This window comes from Schistocerca cancellata, chromosome 7 (genome assembly GCF_023864275.1).
Source record: "Schistocerca cancellata isolate TAMUIC-IGC-003103 chromosome 7, iqSchCanc2.1, whole genome shotgun sequence".
Taxonomy (NCBI): domain Eukaryota; kingdom Metazoa; phylum Arthropoda; class Insecta; order Orthoptera; family Acrididae; genus Schistocerca; species Schistocerca cancellata.
Genome location: NC_064632.1, coordinates 425,087,346 through 425,106,888, shown reverse-complemented (window position 1 = coordinate 425,106,888; position 19,543 = coordinate 425,087,346).

Below are 19,543 nucleotides of genomic sequence, written 5' to 3'. Positions count from 1 at the left end.
CTATGGGACTTATCATCTATGGTCATCAGTCCCCTAGAACTTAGAACTACTTAAACGTAACTAACCTAAGCACAACACACAACACCCAGCCATCACGAGGCAGAGAAAATCCCTGACCCCGCCGGGAATCGAACCCGGGAACCCGGGCGTGGGAAGCGAAAACGCTACCGCACGACCACGAGATGCGGGCCCCGGAATAAGGCTTTACTGTATGCTTTGGTTGGTCTTATGGCATTCACAGAATAATTTTATAATGTAAATCTCTCGTGCGAGTTCATCTGTAGAAAATTTATCTGGTTTGGTTAGTCAGCTGGCCAGCTGATTGTAGTAAAGCCACTCTACTTGTTGGTAGCTGTGTTCCGAACTACCTGCCTTTGTAGTAACTGATTTGTGATTTGTTTGTCTCCGTTTCTGCCTGCGGGGCTTAGATGATTGCTCCTGTGTATTTGGCTAGCTACTGCTGTTGTTTGCTTACCTGTAACTTATGAGATTAAGCGTTTGCCTTGCTTTGCTGTTCTATATTTTAATTGTATTTGGTACCGACATATGATCAATGTCCTTTATGATTTAATGCAGCTCATTTCTTCTAATTACCGCTCACGTCAATTAAAGCAACACTGCGTCGAGTCGGCCTTCAGTCCTTCTCGGCCATTCGCGGCATCCCACATGGTTTAGGCAATTCGCCGTGGAGCTCTCACGAACTTAGCGCCTTGTGCCAAGTCTTTTGACCGGCCACTGCACCGTAAAGCTGACTGCGATTGTAAGCCTGATGACGTGCCTGACCGTGGAGGCATATTCAGACGTAAGCTTAGGGTACCTCAAAAATAACTACTGCTGGATTTCTCATATTTTAATTAAATTTTTAAATTTCATGTAAATCCTAAAGCACATTACCCAACTGCAAAGCTTGTTCGCAAGGCCGGCGGTCCTTGATTCAGTTATCCTGTTTTTATTTTGAGTCGTCAGTCTTCTGACTGGTTAGTTGCGGCTCGCTCCAGTATAATGCTCGTTATTTCCTGATATCTTAACAGATGTCCTATCTTCTTGTCCCTTCTTATTGTCAATGTTTTCCACATACTCCTTTCCTCTCCGATTCTGCGCAGAACGTCCTCATTCCTTATCTTATCTGTCCAACTGATTTTCAACATTTGTCTGTAGCATCACATCTCATACGCTTCGTTTCTCTTCTATTCCGGGGTTCCTTCAGTCTATGTTTCACTACCATGCAATGCTGTGTTCCAGACGTACGTTCTCAGAAATTTCTTTCTCAAGTTAAGGCATGTGCTTGACTCTGTCTTGGCCGGGAATCCCCTTCTTGCCAGTGCTAGTCTGCTAGTCTGCTTTTGATGGCCTCCTTGATCCGTCCGACATTGGTTATTTTGCTGCATAAGTAGTAGTATTCCTTAACTTCATCTACTTCATGACCATCAATCCTGATGTTAGGTTTCACGTTGTTCTCATTTCCACTACTTCTCATTACTTTCTACATTCTTCTACTTACTCTCAATCCATATTCTGTACTCATTTCACTGTTCATTCCATTTAACAGATCATTAAATTTTTCCTCATTTTCACTGAATATATTAATGTCATCACCGAATCGCATCAGCTCCATCCTTTTGTCTTGCATTATAGTTCCGCTCTTGAACCTTTGTTTTATTTCCGTCGTTGCTCCTTCGAGGTATACATTCAACAATAGAGAAAAAGGCTACAAATCTGTCTTACACCCTTTTCATTCCGAGCACTTCGTTCTTCGTCTTCCACTCTTATTATTCCCTCTAGGCTCTTGCACATGTAGTATATTACACACGTCTCCCTATAGCTTACCCCTAACTTCCTCAGAATTTCGTACATCTTGCAGTATTTTACATTTCGGGCATTTTTTTCAGGTTGATGGACCCTGTGAATGTGCCTTGATTTTTCCTTTGTCTTGCATTCATTATCAGCCGCAACGTCAGAATTGCGTCTGTGTGAATTTATCTTTCCTGAAGCCAAATTGATCGTCGTCTAAGATATCCTCAAATTTCTTTTTCATTCTTCTGTATATTATTCTTGTCAGAAACTTTGGTGTATGAGCTATCAGGCTGATTGAACGATAATTGTTGCATCCTTCGCAACTGTGTGGATGATATTTTTACGAAAGTCACATACTATATCGTAGACTCACACATTCTACACACCAACGTGAATATTACTTTTCTCCCCACTTTCCTCAATGATTTTAGAAATTCTGATTCAGTGTCACCTATCCCGTCCGCCTTATTTCATCTTACGTCTTCCGAAGATCTTTTAAATTCTGATTCTAATGCTGGATCCTCTATCTCTTCTAAATCGACGCCTGTTTCTTCTTCTGTTACGTCAGACAAATCTTCACCCTCATACAGCCCTTCATTGTATTCGTTCCACTTGTCCACTATCTCCTCTGCATTCAACAGCGGAATTCTCGTTGCGTTCTTAACGTTACCACCCTTGCTTTTAATGTCACCGACGGATATTGTAACTTTCTTATGCGCTTAGTTAGTCCTTCCAACGATCATTTGTTTTTCGATTTCTTCACGTTTTTCATGCAGCAATTTCGCATTAGCTTACATGCACTTCTTATTTATTTCATTCTTAATCGACTTGTATTTCTTTGTTCCTGAATACCCCAGAACATGCTTCTTCTTCTTCTATCTTTCACCGATCAACTGAAGTATCTCTTGTATTACGCATTGTTTCGTCGCTGTTACCATCTTTGTACCTATGTTTTCCTTTCCAACTTCGGTGATTGCCATTTTTAGAGATGTCCATTGCTCTTCAACTGAATTACCTACTGACCTATTCCTTTTTGCATTATCTATAGCCATAAAGAACTTCGAGTGTACGTCTTCATTCCTTAGTACTTCCGTATCCCACTTCTTTGCGTATTGGCTCTTTCTGACAAGTCTATTAAACCTTCATTACTGTTAAATTGCCACTGGAGTTTATGTCTGCTATTGGGTACGCCTTACAATCGTTTACCTGATTTCGGAATCTCAACCTCAGTATTATGTAATCTAAGTGAAATCTAATCGTATTTTTAGGCGTTTTCGAGGTATACCTCCACCTCTGGCGGTTCTTGAATAGGGTATTCATTATTACTAGCTGAAATTTATTACAGGACACAATTAGTCTTACTCCTCTCTCATTCTTTGTCCCAAGCTCATATTCTCCCGTAATCTTTCCTTCTACTTCTTCCCTACAACTTTATTCCAGTCCCCCCAGGAATATTTCATTTTCATCTCCGTTTATGTACTGTATTACCTTTCAATATCCACATTTACTTTCTCTATCTCTTCATCTTCAGCTCGCGACGTCGGCATGTATACCTGAACTATCGTTGATGGTGTTTGTTTGCTGTCGATCCTGATAAGAACAACTCTATCACTGAACAGTTCACAGTAAAACACTCTCTGCCCTACCTTCCTATTCATAACGAATCCTTCTCCCGTTATACCAGCTTCTGCTGTTGTTGCCCTATAATCATCTGACGAGAAATTCTTGTCTTCCACTTCCGGCAGGCCAATGTGGCCCTGCGGTTCTAGGCGCTTCAGTCTGGAACCGCGTGACCGCTACGGTCGCAGGTTCGAATCCTGCCTCGGGCATGGATGTGTGTGATGTCCTTAGGTTAGTTAGGTTTAAGTAGTTCTAAGTTCTAGGGGACTGATGACCACAGATGTTAAGTCCCATAGTGCTCAGAGCCATTTGAACCATTTGAACTTCCACTTCACTTCACTGGCCCCTGCTCTATCTAGATTGACCCTCTGTTTTTCCATTTCCAGATTTTCTAGCTTCGCTACCACGTTCAGACTTGTGGAATTCCGCTCCCACTACTCACAGAACGTTATCCTTTCATTGGTTATTCAATCTTTCTGTCATGGTCACCTCCCCCTTGGCAGCCCCCTCCAGGCAATCCAAATGGGGACTATTCCGGAAACTTTTGCTAATGGAGAGATCATCATGACACTTTTTCCATTCAGGCCACATGCCATACAGATACAAGATATATGTCTTTAATGCAGTGGTTTCCAGTGGTTTCTATTGTCTTCTGCATCCTCATGTCATTGATAATTGCTGATTCTTCCGCCTTTATTGGCAGTTTCCCTCCACAAGGGCAAGAGAGTACTCTGAACCTCTGTCCACCACCCTTCCGCCCTCTTCGATAAAGCCGTTAGGAGAATGAGCCTGTCCTCTTATGACGGAAGTCTTCGGTCTATATCTTGCTTGAATGCTATTAACGTTCTTTGTAGTGAGACTCTGATTTTGAGTGATTTTGAAAGTGCTGCAGTACACTGGTCTTTATGGTCTAGGTATCACGTTTCTTAATTATATTTGTATGTAAGATTTAAGTATTTTAAATTAAATTAAATCTTCTCGGCTTACATGCCGCGTCATTTGGAATGATACGCGTACTGAATGTCTCCGAGGATACTAAAATTGTTTTAGCTTCACCGTGGTAGAAATTTGTCATTTGATCTTAATCCGTTTATGGAGCTGCTCACTATAGTTATTGGTTTCCTCAAAAGAGGTTCTTGACCTGTAATTGACTCTTAATAACTCTTGCTAAAACTACTTAATACTTTAAATTATACTGACATTGCCATCGTGGGCATTCATCCCTGGGCCTTAAGCCGTTTGTGCGGTAGCTAAGTGTGGTCCTCGACCTGGAACTATACCGGGTGGCTATGATCAAAATTGCCCTATTCAACACTAATTACACGGAAACTAATTACCGTACGAGTACCAAACTTGGTAGGATTAATGTCCAGAGAATGGGGTGCATGATTTCCATGCGCCACAGCACCATCGTCTAATTTCAACTACGACCACCAGGTGCCGTGATCAGTCATCGTGATTCATAGTCTCACACACCTGATCATTCGCAGTGCACGTGTTGACGAGTCAAGCTCCGTTATTAAAAAACAGTAATGACGCAGCTGCACTTCGAGAACATCGGCGGCTGAAAGGATTAGAGACGGGTCTCCTTTCTCCATTTGCTGTGCGGAGGCTGATGAAGAAGTTAGAATCAACTGGAGAACTGAGCGTCGCTCTGGGAAGAGACCACCGACCGGTTGCACCATGGTTGATGAAATGGCAGACAACACTGCGCGCAATTCCCGATCTCCAGGCAGTGCGCGAGCAGTGTCACGACTGTTGAACATCCCGTGGTCCACACCACAGGAGGTGCCTCGAACCATTGTCAAATGGTATCCGTACAAGATCCATATCATACAGCAGCTTGCACGACCGGACGCACAACGACGTGTTGACTAGGCTCTCCACTTTCTCGTAAGGATTGAAGTTTACGGGGGCTGACCCCGGACCATCCTATGGACAGACGAAGCTCATTTTTCTCTGACGTGTGAGTTGAACACACAGAATTGCCGAGTGTTGGGATCTTCAGCCCCAGTCACCACGCATTAAGTTCCTCTGTAGGGTGAACGTGTCACTGTATGGTGTGGCTTCACGGCTACGTTCATCATTGGGCCATTCATTTTTGAACAGGTTGGCGGTCAGGGACCAAAGACGTCCAGTGTGACTGGCTAGCGTTATTGCGACATGCTTCGCCAGCATGTCATACCCGCCCTGTAGGAGAGAGGCGCATTGAACTCAACAGTTTTCATGCAAGATAGGGCCCCACCGCAAATCACTTGTGAAGTTCACCTGCTTCTCCGAAACACATTTGGAAATGATAGAATTATCAGCCGATCGTTTCCAGATGCTTGACTGACACAATCACCTGATCTCACTCCTTATGATTTCTGATTGTGGGGCTACCTGAAGGACAGGGTTTACCAAAGGAACATTCACACATGTCCTGATCTGAAGAGTAGCACATCAAGAGAGGTAGCCAGAATACCTATGGACATGCTTCGTTCTGCTGTGCATAATGCAAACCTGCGCTTTCTGAATCTTCTGGACACTGATGGGTGCCATATTGTGCCCTTTTATAGCATTCATGGTACAGGTATGTAATGGTATGGTGTACCGGAGCACCACATTTAAAGTGTTTCACTTTATTGATTCTGCATTATTCCTCTTCCCCATGTCTTTGAAATTAATGCTACGAAGTTTGGTACATGTACGGTAATTATAAGGTGTTAAATAGGCAAAATTTAATTATAACCACCGGCCGCTGTGGTCGAGCGGTTCTAGGCCCTTTGTAAGTAGGCTGTTTAGATTTTTATATTGGTAATGCCACGTAGCGCTCTGTATGAAAATCACTGGCTGTGCTGTGTGCAGTCTGTGGCTAGTTTGCATTGTTGTCTGCCATTGTAGAGGGGCAGCTGGATGTTAACAGCGCGTAGCGTTGCACAGTTAGAGGTGAGCCGCCAGCAGTGGTGGATGTGAGGAGAGAGATGGCGGAGTTTTGAAATTACATATATTATGACTTGTGATGATATTAAGGTAAATACATTGTTTGTTCTCTATTAAAATCTTTCATTTGCTAACTATCCCTATCAGTAGTTAGTGCCTTCCATAGTTTGAATCTTTTATTTAGCTGGCAGTAGTGGTGCTCGCTGTATTGCAGTAGTTCGAGTAATGAAGATTTTTGTGAGGTAAGTGATTTTTGAAAGGTATAGTTTAATGTTACTCAGGGCCATTCTTTTGCAGGGTGCAGGGATCTTTGATAGTCAGATTGCCTTGCGCTAAAAATATTGTGTGTCAGTTTAAGCACAGTTTTGTATAAATAGTTCTAAGGGGACGTTTCATATGTCTTTTTTTTATTTATTTTTTTTTGTTTGTTAGAGAACAAACAATGTATTTACCTTAATATCATCACAAGTCATAATATATGTAATTTCAAAACTCCGCCATCTCTCTCCTCACATCCACCACTGCTGGCGGCTCACCTCTAACTGCGCAACGCTACGCGCTGTTAACATCCAGCTGCCCCTCTACAATGGCAGACAACAATGCAAACTAGCCACAGACTGCACACAGCACAGCCAGTGATTTTCATACAGAGCGCTACGTGACATTACCAATATAAAAATCTAAACAGCCTACTTACACCTTCAGTCCGGAACCGCGCTGCTGCTACGATCGGAGGTTCCAATCCTGCCTCGGGCATGGATGTGTGTGATGTTCTTAGGTTAGTTAGGTTTAAGTAGTTCTAAGTCTAGGGGACTGATGACCTCAGATGTTAAGTCCCATAGTGCTTAGAGCCATTTGAACCATTTTTTTTTAATTATAGCCACCTGGTATATTAACAAGTAACGCCGTAAGACAAATACAAAGTCTGGCTGATACTGCTTAGAACTTTAAATTATTTTGTGATTTATTTTGGGCTCGTCAACGTGCGTATTTACTGAATTTGTGGTGACCCTTTCTTTAACCACATTGTTCACTAGTCACCGGTGCTTCCGCCAGTAACCCCCCCCCTCCCCCCCCCCCCCCCCGCCAGTGGGCGAGCTGTTATAAAAAGTACAGCAGCAGCAGTTTTTGTCTCATCGGTGCCTTGACCTCAAGCTCTTGCGCCACCACTGCAAAGTTTCCGTCGTTGATGCTTACTCAGCAATGTCAAAAAGGCCCCAGCGTCTTTTTTAGCTTTCGCAGTAAATTTGGTGAAATGTTGTCGACAGAATGAAAAAATGTTGGCAACAGAAAAGACAAAAGCTCATTTTTATCATAAGAGATAATAATAGTCGATAGTGTTGTGTACGTCTTTGTACACAACGGCAAAAATAGGTGGGCTGCAGAGTGGTGCGGCAACTGCTGTCGTAGGACAGATGGACAGGAGCAGTATTGGTTAGCGAACAAGTAACACAGCAAACAGACGATTTACTTAACTTGTATTTCTTCAAACGCACGAAGACTCGTTACTAATGACACAAAGAGAAATAGAGTCCAGCTATCGATATCACAAGGAAGAAGCACGAACCAAGGTGTTGCTCTAAGAGTAAGTGGGGTGACTGGCTGCCTCCGGCTATGCTATATTGTGACGGGAGTGGGCGCTGATAGTCCAGCGCCACTGGAGACGTCGCTCAGCAGAGGTGCTCCATTCGGTCTGCCGGATTCCGCATGACTACGATCGACGTTGGATGGAAACTTGCAATACCATTGCCAACTGTGATATGCCATTAGTGGTACTGAAACGTGATACCACATCCCCCCCCCCTACCCTCACCAAACCTACGCACTGTAATCATGTAGTGTAGATGAGAGGAAGCCAATGGATGGAGGGCTGGAGACAGATGACAACGAGGATACGGAGCCGCAACTGAGGTAGAAGCTGAGCTCCCACTCGCACTCCGGCGTAAGTGCTGAATCAGCCAGAAATACCAACCGAGAAACCAGGCAGACAGCACGCACCCTCATTTAAAGGCAGAGCAGCAAACATAGATGGAGGCATCTCGACGGCTGCAGAGGGACCTGAGGCAAGACGTGGGTCAGCCTCTGGGAGAAGGGTCCATCTCCAGATGATGGTGGATGTAAGGGCCTCGAGTTTCATCGGCTCCAGGACCACTGCCGACAGCGTAGGCAGGGGCTGTTGCAAACAGGCACGCACAGCACCTGAAAGCACAGACCTGAGGCAGAATCACGCAATTCACACGGAAGAATTTGATCCTGGTGTCGTCTCAACAATCCACTCATTCCCTGCAGGAGAAAGACAGACACCCAACATGTCATACAATGCTCACTCGCTCCAAACGCCTCCATTCACCAAACAATTTATAAAAGACTGAATCGTTAATTTCATACTTTGCTTGCCCGGGTGGTACGAGTTCCGCCCAGTGCAGCAGGTGCAGCAAATGAATCAAGGTGTGGTGTCACCGGCCATCTAAGAACTCCACCGCTGATAGTCCAAATGTTTAGACAACATAGTTGTATGGAGATAAACAGCGATTAATTTACTTATAATCAATTATTCGAAATGACAGTCAAAATTGCATTATTTATTTTGCCGCCAACCGGTTTCAACCTGCGATGGGGTCATCTTCAACGCAATTTAAACCATTTGGTCGGTCGCTGGATGGTTACCAACCGTGCACAGGCATGGTGACGACTCCAGCGAGCGACCAAATGGTGTAAATTACCCTGAAGATAACCCCATCTCGGGTTGAAATCGGTTGGTGGCAAAATAAATAATACGATTGTACTGCCATTTTAAATAACTGATGGCCCGTTGCATCACTGGGAGTTGTAGGAAGACAAGAATACTAACAGAGCTTGATCCAGATTGTGAGAGTCACGACGTTTCTCCATATATTGCTTAAATGTTCGTACGAAGTGTTCAGCTTCACCGTTGTGTTGCAAATGGAAAGGTGCACTCCTGATAGTGGAGGTGGTGCTAAACTGTTGGGTGTTGGTGGCCAAAAATTGAGGTCCATTGTCAGTCGAAGTCACTTCAGGCAGAACCTCAGGCAAAAGATTGATGACAAGGCCTGCGCTGTGGAACGAGTTATGGTAGAGTGAATAGGACCCACGAACAGAAATTTGCTGAAGTAACCAACAGTGATGAGCCGGCGTGTATTCCAGTACGGAAACATGAATTTCAAGTGGAAACTTTGCCAAGGCGTTTGAGGTTTGGGCCATTCAAAGTACTGATGGGGCGGGGCTGACTGATGTTCAGAACGGGCTTGGTACTGAGAAGTCAACTGTTCAATTTTTGCATCCAGACCATGTCAAGTGCATTGATTCCGTAGCAATTGCTTGGTGCTAACGATGCCCCAGTGTCTTTGGTGTAGCAAACGAAGCACTTCAGGCTGGAGCGCCTTGGGTACCTCAACACGTTACAGGTCATTATCGGTGCGAAGCAAAATAAGACCTTCGTGAACTACAAGGGTGTGCCGACGCGTAAAATATCGGTGACCCACAAAGTTAAGAAACCGCCTGGCTGAACGTAACCACCCAGTGTGGATGTAGTGCAGCAGAATCAGTAAATCAGGCTTCGCTGCTGTGGCCTGGGTAATTTTCCGGTGGCTAAATGGAAAACAATACAAAATATCCACGTTTTGTGCATCAATGCAGGAACAAGAATCAGAGGACTCCCTCAACGCGGAATGTGGGCCAACAGGGAGGGGAGAAAGAGCATCTGTGTTGGTATACTTAGAAGTGCGGCGATACACAACCTCATATGGGTAATCTGACAAAACAAGATCCAGCGTTGCAACTTTTGCGATGTGCGAAGTGGGACTGACTGAGCAGTATTAAACAAAGATTGCAGAGGTTTATTATCCGTCACCAAGTAAAATTTTCTGCCAAGAAGATGTCGTGAAATTTAGTGACACCTTAAACAATAATGAGAGCCTCCTTTTCAATTTACGAAAAATTACATTCACCTTGTTTAACAACTTCGGAGCAAAAGCAATCGGTCTGTCAACAGAACCAAATTTATGCGACAAAACTTCATCTATGCCGTAAGAAGAAGCATCCACAGCCAGGACCACTGTTTTGGCTACATCAGTGCGAATTAGCATCGATCAGTAAGAAAACATCCTTGAACATCCGAAAAACAGACCCTCGTGTGACCAAACAAAAGTAACATTCTTCTTGCGCAAGGGATCCAAGGAAGCCGCGATTTGAGCAGTGTTAGGAATAAATCGAATGAAGTACATGATCTCCCCTATTACAGACAGCATTTTTCCCAAAGTGCATGATGGTGAAGTGTCATGGAAAGCAAGCAAATATGATTGCAATGGGCAAACTCCCTAGCTGTTAATGACATGTCCTAAGTATTCAAGTTCAGCCGTGCCTCTTCACACTTTTGCAGTCGATGTGGTGTAAATAGTCTTCACGGCTTTGCCGCTGGATGACGTTGTGCAAATCCCACAATATTTCTTCGAAGCAACAACGTCATGCGGCAGCAGATCCGCGAAGACTATTTACAACATTTCCGCGGGAAAACTTGAAGAGTCACATCTTTTAAAATAAATAAAAATTCCCAGTGAGACAACTATGTCTAGTTTTGATCACATCTTTTACCTTTACAGGAAGGAGATGGCCAATAATAATACACAGTGAAACAAGTACTGAACTATATGAAATAAAATCTTCACAACTTCTCAACGATTTGCGTTAGGCGGTTGGCCGCGTGGAATGATGAGAATTAGTATGTGCTGCGTGTTTTAGTTTAGCGACGGAGCCCACTTTCATTTGGATGGGTTCATCAATAAGAAAAATAGGCGCATTTGGGGGACTGAGAATCCGCATTTCGGGATCGAGAAGTCTCTTCACACTAAAAGGGGACAGTATGATGTGCAGTGTCCAGTCACGGAATAATCGGTGCGATATTCCTTAGTGGCGCGTTGGGTACTGAACGTTACGTGAAGGTTTTGCAATATGATTTCGTCGCCATTATATAAAATGACTCAGATTTTGACAAGATGTGGTTCACTCAAGACGAAGCTCGACCCCATCGAAGCAGGAGAGTGATGTCCTGGAGGAGTACTCTGAAGACCGCATTCTGTCTCTGGGATGCCCAGTAGCCTCCGGCATGAGCCTCGATTGGCCGCCATATTCTCCGGATCTGGAAACATATGCCGGCGGGTGGCAGAGAGGTTCTAGGCGCTACACTCTGGAACCGCGCGACCGCAACGGTCGCAGGTTCGAATCCTGCCTCGGGCATGGATGTGTGTGATGTCCTTAGGTTAGTTAGGTTTAAGTAGTTCTAAGTTCTAGGGGACTGATGACCTCAGATGTTAAGTCCCATAGTGCTCAGAGCCATTTGAACTATTTTTTGGAAACATACGGCTCCTTTTTGTGGGGCTGTATTAAAGACAACGTGTACAGCAATAAACCAATAACCACTGCTGAGCTAGAAACAGCCATTCAGGAAGACATGGACAGTGTCCATGTTCCGACACTTCAGCGGGTCACGCGGAATTCCACAATTCCTCTGCGTCACATCATCGCCAATGATATCGAACATGTCACAACCTAAATACGAGGTGCATTCAAGTTCTAAGGCCTCTGATTTTTTTTCTCCGGACTGGAAAGAGATAGAAATATGCGCATTGTTTTAAAATGAGGCCGCGTTCATTGTCAATACATCCCAGAGATGGCAGCACCGTACGGCAGATGGAATTTTACCACCAGCGGCGAGAATGAGAACTGTTTTAAATACTTAAAATGGCGACGTTTTCCTTACTTGAACAGCGTGCAATCATTCGTTTTCTGAATTTGCGTGGTGTGAAACCAATTGAAATTCATCGACAGTTGAAGGAGACATGTGGTGACGGAGTTATAGATGTGTCAAAAGTGCGTTCGTGGGTGCGACAGTTTAATGAAGGCAGAACATCGTGTGACAACAAACCGAAACAACCTCGGGCTCGCACAAGCCGGTCTGACGACATGATCGAGAAGGTGGAGAGAATTGTTTTGGGGGATCGCCGAATGACTGTTGAACAGATCGCCTCCAGAGTTGGCATTTCTGTGGGTTCTGTGCACACAATCCTGCATGACGACCTGAAAATGCGAAAAGTGTCATCCAGGTGGGTGCCACGAATGCTGACGGACGACCACATGGCTACCGGTGTGACATGTTGCCAAACAATGTTGGCGCGCAACGGCAGCATGAATGGGACTTTCTTTTCGTCGGTTGTGACAATGGATGAGACGTGGATGCCATTTTTCAATCCAGAAACAAATCGCCAGTCAGCTCAATGGAAGCACACAGATTCACCGCCACCAAAAAAATTTCGGGTAACCGCCAGTGCTGAAAAAATGGTGTCCATGTTCTGGGACAACGAGGGCGTAATCCTTACCCATTGCGTTCCAAAGGGCACTACGGTAACAGGTGCATCCTACGAAAATGTTTTGAAGAACAAATTCCTTCCTGCACTGCAACAAAAACGTCCGGGAAGGGCTGCGCGTGTGCTGTTTCACCAAGACAACGCACCCGCACATCGAGCTAACCTTACGCAACAGTTTCTTCGTGATAACAACTTTGAAGTGATTCCTCATGCTCCCTACTCACTTGACCTGGCTCCTAGTGACTTTCGGTTTTTTCCAACAATGAAAGACACTCTCCGTGGCCGCACATTCACCAGTCGTGCTGCTGTTGCCTCAGCGATTTTCCAGTAGTCAAAACAGACTCGTAAAGAAGCCTTTGCCGCTGCCACGGAAACATAGCGTCAGCGTTGTGAAAAATGTGTACGTCTGCAGGGCGATTACGTCTAGAAGTAACAGCAGTTTCATCGATTTCGGGTGAGTAGTTAATTAGAAAAAAAATCGGAGGCCTTAGAACTTGAATGCACCTCCTACGAATATCTGTAGTGACATTCGGATGTTGAATAAAGTGAGTGCAAGCCGTAGTTTGTAATTAATTTACGTTTCTTTTCATATAAAAATGCCTCTGAACACTATGGGACTTAACATCTGAGGTCATCAGTCCCCTTGACTTAAAACTATTTAAACCTAACTAACCTAAGGGCATCACACACATCCATGCCCGAGGCAGGATTCGAACCTGACCGCAGCAGCAGCGCGGTTCCGGACTGAAGCTCCTAGAACCGCTTGGCCACAGCGGCCATCCTGTTCATATAGTTCAACAATTGCCACCCTTTATGTGAATTTGACAAGTTACGGCTCAAGGGATGTAGAATGGTAAGCACCCTACCGTTTTTACTGAGCCACCAGCAAGGTTCAACCACCTGAAGATGTCGAACAGCTGCTCCGAGGAAATATTGTGGAATTTGCAAAACGTCCTCGGAGGCAAACACGTGAAGACTATTAACAACATATTCAAGTTCAGTCTGAAAAAAAACACATATTTATCACTTTGTATTTGAGACCAGCTACAGAAAATAACTGAAACAGATTGCGAAGATTGCTAATGTGCTTTATGAAACGACTGTCATCTAAATAATTAGAACAGAGAGGAAGTTTTGCAGTCAGCTGCTCCAGAAAAAAATGAAATAAGGCTGGTGTGGAAGCACTGCCATACTACAGACTCAAAGAGACCCAAATGAGTTTTAATGTCAAAAATTTGTGGTGACTGCTCATCCAGACGTATTTGGAAGTAAGCGTCGCGCAAATCAGTTTTGGAAAAGTAACGACTGGCGCCAAATTTATCGATCAATTCTTCTGAGCATGGCAAGGAATAGCTGTCAATGACTATTTGAGGATCCCCAGTTTTCTTAAAATCGGGCCGCACCCGGCGTCTGATTGGCAGTTTCTTCAGGAGGGGACGCCCGCCGACTGGCAGTTATGGGTTCTAAGATCCCACTGTCTTATTAAGCAGTACGTTCCTGAGCCATCTGTTCTCGAGGAGCATTAAGGACACAACGAGCTCTGACAAAACGTGGCTGTCCATTATACTTCATAGTGACACTGGCAACAAATTACTGAATTTGCCTAAACCCTCTGAAAACAATACTTCTGCACATAATTTAGCAACACTGTCCGGGGATCAAAGGAAGAAACAGTAAGTACCTTGTCCTGCATGCTTATCCCAAACAAATAAAAAGAGTCTAGACCAAAAAATTAGCACAGTCTCGAAAGGAAAGTATTGTAAATGTCACTGTCTTTTTAAATTGCGGAAAGTTGCAGAAAGGCCACAAGTACCTAAGACAGGGATGTTCAAATGGATCAAATGGCTCTGAGCACTATGGGACTCAAAATCTTAGGTCATAAGTCCCCTAGAACTCAGAACTACTTAAACCTAACTAACCTAAGGACATCACACACACCCATGCCCGAGGCAGGATTCGAACCTGCGACCGTAGCAGTCCCGCGGTTCCGGACTGCAGCGCCAGAACCGCTAGGTCACCACGGCCGGCTAGACAGGGATGTCTTGTCCGTTATACACTATCAGCGTATGGAGCGATGTGCACAACTTAGATTTTCCAAGCAATTCGTAAATGCTATGTCTGTGTAAATTTACTGAAGTGCCAGTGTCAGTCTGCAAACGGACTGATTGTCCAGCAATATTAAGAGAATCAAAAAGTTTGTTGCCTTCACAAAGCACGGCAGACGATTTGGTTTCCTGAATGGCTTTTACACTGACGTTTTGCGCTAACGACACTGTGAGACTTTGAATAAACACTGTTTTTGACTTAGATTTGTCTGAAGCTATAGCAGGGGAGAGTGCCTTACACTTTTGTAAGCACGCAGACTGTACTTGTTCCCGTTTGGTGCAAAAAATGCAAGTCAGTTCCAGCGAGGGGAAAGGTCGGCGAGCATTTGCTGTATAACAGAGAGGGCATGGCTTCACACCTAGTGCCGGATGTGACACTTGTTGGGTTGAGGGCTGTTGCTGTGACCGGCCTGGCCACTGTTTTGCGTGCTGGCTGCGAGGCCTGTTCCTTTGTTTCTTTTGTTTCTCTGCAGAAAAAACAGGCACTATGTGAAAAAAGTCTGCTGCACTTTCACAGAAATCCTTTTTTTTTTTCTTTTTTGGGAGCGGGGGGGGGGGGGGGGCATCAGTCTTGTGAGTGGTTTGCTGCGGCCTGCCATGAATTCCTCTCCTACGCCAACCTCTTCATCTCGAAGTGCTCTCTGTCTTTCTCTACAGTTTTTGCGCTCTACAGCTCTCTCTAGTTTCACGAAAGTCATTTTCCGATGTCTTAACGGATGTCCCATCATCCTGTCCCTTCTCCTTGTCAGTGTTTCCTATATATTCCTGTCCTCTCCGATTCTGTGCAGTACCTCCTCATTTTCATTTGCTAACTATGCCTATCAGTAGTTAGTGCCTTCAGTAGTTAGAATCTTTTATTTAGCTGGCAGTATTGGCGCTCGCTGTATTGCAGTAGTTCGAGTAACGAAGATTTTTGTGAGGTAAGTGATTCATGAAAGATATAGGTTATTGTTAGTCATGGCCATTCTTTTGTAGGGATTATTGAAAGTCAGATTGCGTTGCGACAAAAATATTGTGTGTCAGTTTAGTGACGATCAGAATAAGTAAGGAGAGAAATGTCTGAGTACGTTCTGTTTTACTCAGCTGTCTCTGCATCAAATAACGTAGAAGTTTACCAGCACAGTAATTCATAATTTTCCATAGGGGACGTTTCAGTCTCTCGTTGTTCTTGAAATAATCCAAAGGATTTGTTAGGGGCAGTCACCACTTGAACGCTGTCCTCATAATACTTTAATGCACCTTCTGCAATAGGTTCTCAAATGGGATTAGTTCAGGTCGGGACGTGGCAATAGCTTCGCGCACAAGCGATATACAGTTACTCTCGCCGTGGTCAAGAAATAAGAATGTGTGTCAGCACCTTATATGTAGTGCGCTGCGTTGTGAGCATTGAACTGTGAGAGGGACTGCGTCCAGTCTTCCGTCGCCTCGTCAAACTCACGAAATAGCCGCAATGCAGGTGTTGGTTCTGTCATTGCGCCCGGCGGCTTGTATGAAGTCATCTACGGTGTCATGAAGCGATTCATTACGTCGAGCAGTTGAGCCATTTTCTTTTACTCTGAAACTGAATAAATGTTTCAGGAGGTGAGTATCTGAAATATTTTCCTCAGTAGCCCATAAGAAAACCGCGTGATTTCAAAGCTGGGCGTCGCAGTTTTGACATCCAAAACAGAGACGTCAGAGGAAGAGATGAAACGTGTGTAAGAAGGGGTGTGCTGACCTTCCCATCAGGTGAAACATCCACGATTGCGTTGGGTAGAATTGTTCTCATGACGTCATTAATCGACCTTAAACCTAAACTGAACTTCTGAGCTCCGTCCTTCTTTTAGCATGTGTCATCACCCAGCTCTTTGAAGCGTATCCGAATCAGAAGGTGACGTCGCGGGACACCACGCTTTTGTACTCTTACATATAAAGGTCTTTGAAGTGGTAGGGAGCTGGTTGGTGACTGCGGCGCAGTAGCTATGATAAATTAGGCAATGCATAAAGACAAACGGCGAAATGCTAAAACAGCAAAGAATGAGCAAAAACGGGTGCAAAAGCCGCAACGTATAACTTACAGATCACAAGCAAGGCAAACAAGAACAGCAAAAAAAAAGGCAAAAAGACGACAGGACAGGAAGAAAGCAACTCGAAGATTTGAACACAGCCACATATAGTTTGACAACTTTTTCCCATATGTTGTTTACATCTTCGTACACAACAGTAAGCAGCGGTGGGCTGCAGAGAGGTGTGGAAACTGTCGTTGTAGGAAGCTGGTCAGGAGCAGAAGTGATTAGCAAAGAAGGATCACAGCAAATAGAAGATTTACTCGACTTGTATTTCTCCAAACATACAAAGACTCGTTACAAATGGTGCAACGTGAAGTAAAATCTAGTTATCAATGACACTAGGAAGGAGCACAAACAAAGGTGGTATAACGTAGTGGCTCCAAGTGAAAGTGAGGTGAGCAGTGGCAAAGGATGCTCGTAGTCCAGAGCCACTGTAGGTGTGGCGCAGCAGGCATGCAACATTGAGTCCTCCGGATCTCAAACGACTGCTGTCGGTGTTTGACGGAAACTTTAACTTACACTCAGATAGCGAGACTTTTCCAGCATCCAGCATCCGCTTTACAACTGTTGCTTGTAACAAAGATCTTGACAGAAAGATATGGCATAGGCCTACTTTGCACAGAGATGTATTTTGTTCTTCTTTACATGTATTTAAGTTGTTATAAGGGCAAATATATTAATCAGATTGAAGATAACATCAGAGTACAAAATAAATAAATAAATAAACTACTACAAGAACAAACTTCAGGTGATCTGATATCTTATTTCTATTTGCATATTACGTGATATACAGGCAGTTTATAGCATTTTTTAAAGTGATTGGCATTAACATGGGTACCCAGGAATTAATGATACAGAGTTATTGTATCTGCAGTGAGATGCAGCTGTCTGTTAGACTAGGACCTTTATATATAAATTTAAATTAATAACAAACCTTCAGATGAACTGTTGTCCTATTTCCTGATCTGGGATATTAGCAAGTGTAGATTCTGTTTATTTTAGCTAAAGGTATATGTATAAAAGTTATAGTGGTTGTAATGGACTATAGCTGTTTGTATGGATGTACACTTTATATTTAGAAACCACGAACAAAAGTTCTTTAACTGTTGACTTATTTTTATTCTAACATTAAAGTGATCTGGGATATTGGTAAAGGCAGCTTCTGTTTGTTCCAGCTAGAAGTAATATGTATAAAAATACTGATTTACGTTAGCAGTAGAGGGCTTTAACATTTAGAAATATGGTACAGGTTTTATTCAGTGGTAGGATATTACATTGGCACCGGTGTAATTAGGATGTAAGGCGAGGGTGGGGGGTCGTTGGGGGCAGGATGGGGAGGCGGTGTAGTGTTCGTTGAGTGGTTACTTGTTCTGGACTAGTAGATCATCAAAGTTCTGAAGGAAAAATTTTTTTCTCAATTCAATTTAATCATTGAGTAGGTAGTCAGTTGCTGTATTTGTGTAGATAAATATTTCAATTTCTTCAAGAAGGTCAAGTATTGTGCCTTTGTTGGCAAAATGGAGTATTTGGAGATAATGTTCTATGTTGTTTGCAGAATGATTGTGTTGGGCATGATGTGAGGCAAAGCTGGACTTATTCAGGTTGTTAAGACTGAGTGCAGCTATGTGTTCTTCAAATCTTGTTATGAAGCTTCTACCAGTTTGTCCAATGTAGAAGCTTGGACATGAGTTGCAAATGAGCTTGCACACAACTGACTTTTGATACTGTTGTATAGTGGTTTTGGTGCTGTGTATGATTTTATTTTGTATTTTGTTGTTGGTGAAAATCTTATTTTTATGTTGTGTGTCTTGAAGAGGTTGGCAATTTGGTGAGAAATCTTCCCTAGGAAAGGCAGTCTTATAAATGTGGTCTTCTTGTTTGTGGGTGGTTGCTCAGCAGTTGGTTGATTTAATTTTACTGTATGGATTAGTTTATTATTGCAGGGTTGTACCCATTGCAGGAGGCAATTGATCTAATAATTTCTGTTTCTTTTTGTCTTTCATTTGTGTACATTGGGATTTTAAGCATGCATCTGGACGGCAAGAGGATTTATGTATGGTAACATTGATGGTTGTTGGTTTTCTGAAAATTTGAAATTTATGCTTTTGATTTTTGTTTGAGGTTGTTAGATCAAGATAATTAATGCCTTCTGGTATTTCATGTTCTACTGTGAATTGAATTTTATTGTGTATTTTATTAAGTTCTTTGGCTAGATTATCTGTTTCTTCTAATGTTCCATTGAACAGAAACAGAGTGTCATCGACATAGTGTTTGTAATAAAGCAGCTTATCTTTTAGTTGGGTTTGGGATCTAAAAAGTTGTTTTCAAAGTTATTGATATATATGTCTGCTAGCAAGCCTGCAAGACTACTACCCATTGACAATCCATTTTCCTGAATGTAAAACTTGTTGTTGAACAGGAATTAGTTGTGAGACGATGATGTAACTTCCTGAATCCATCTGAAGATGAACCTGATAAGGTTGGAAAACCGGTTCATGGAATAAAAAAAAATTATTCAAAAAAAGTGACTGGTTGCAGTTTTGTATAACTTAGTTACATTCAATATACAGTCATGGTTCTAAAATATCCGTAATGGATAAGCATAATCAGTTAGAACGTATATTTTTTAACTAAGCGTTTAATTGTTTCGATAATAAACTGCTGTGCAGCCCCT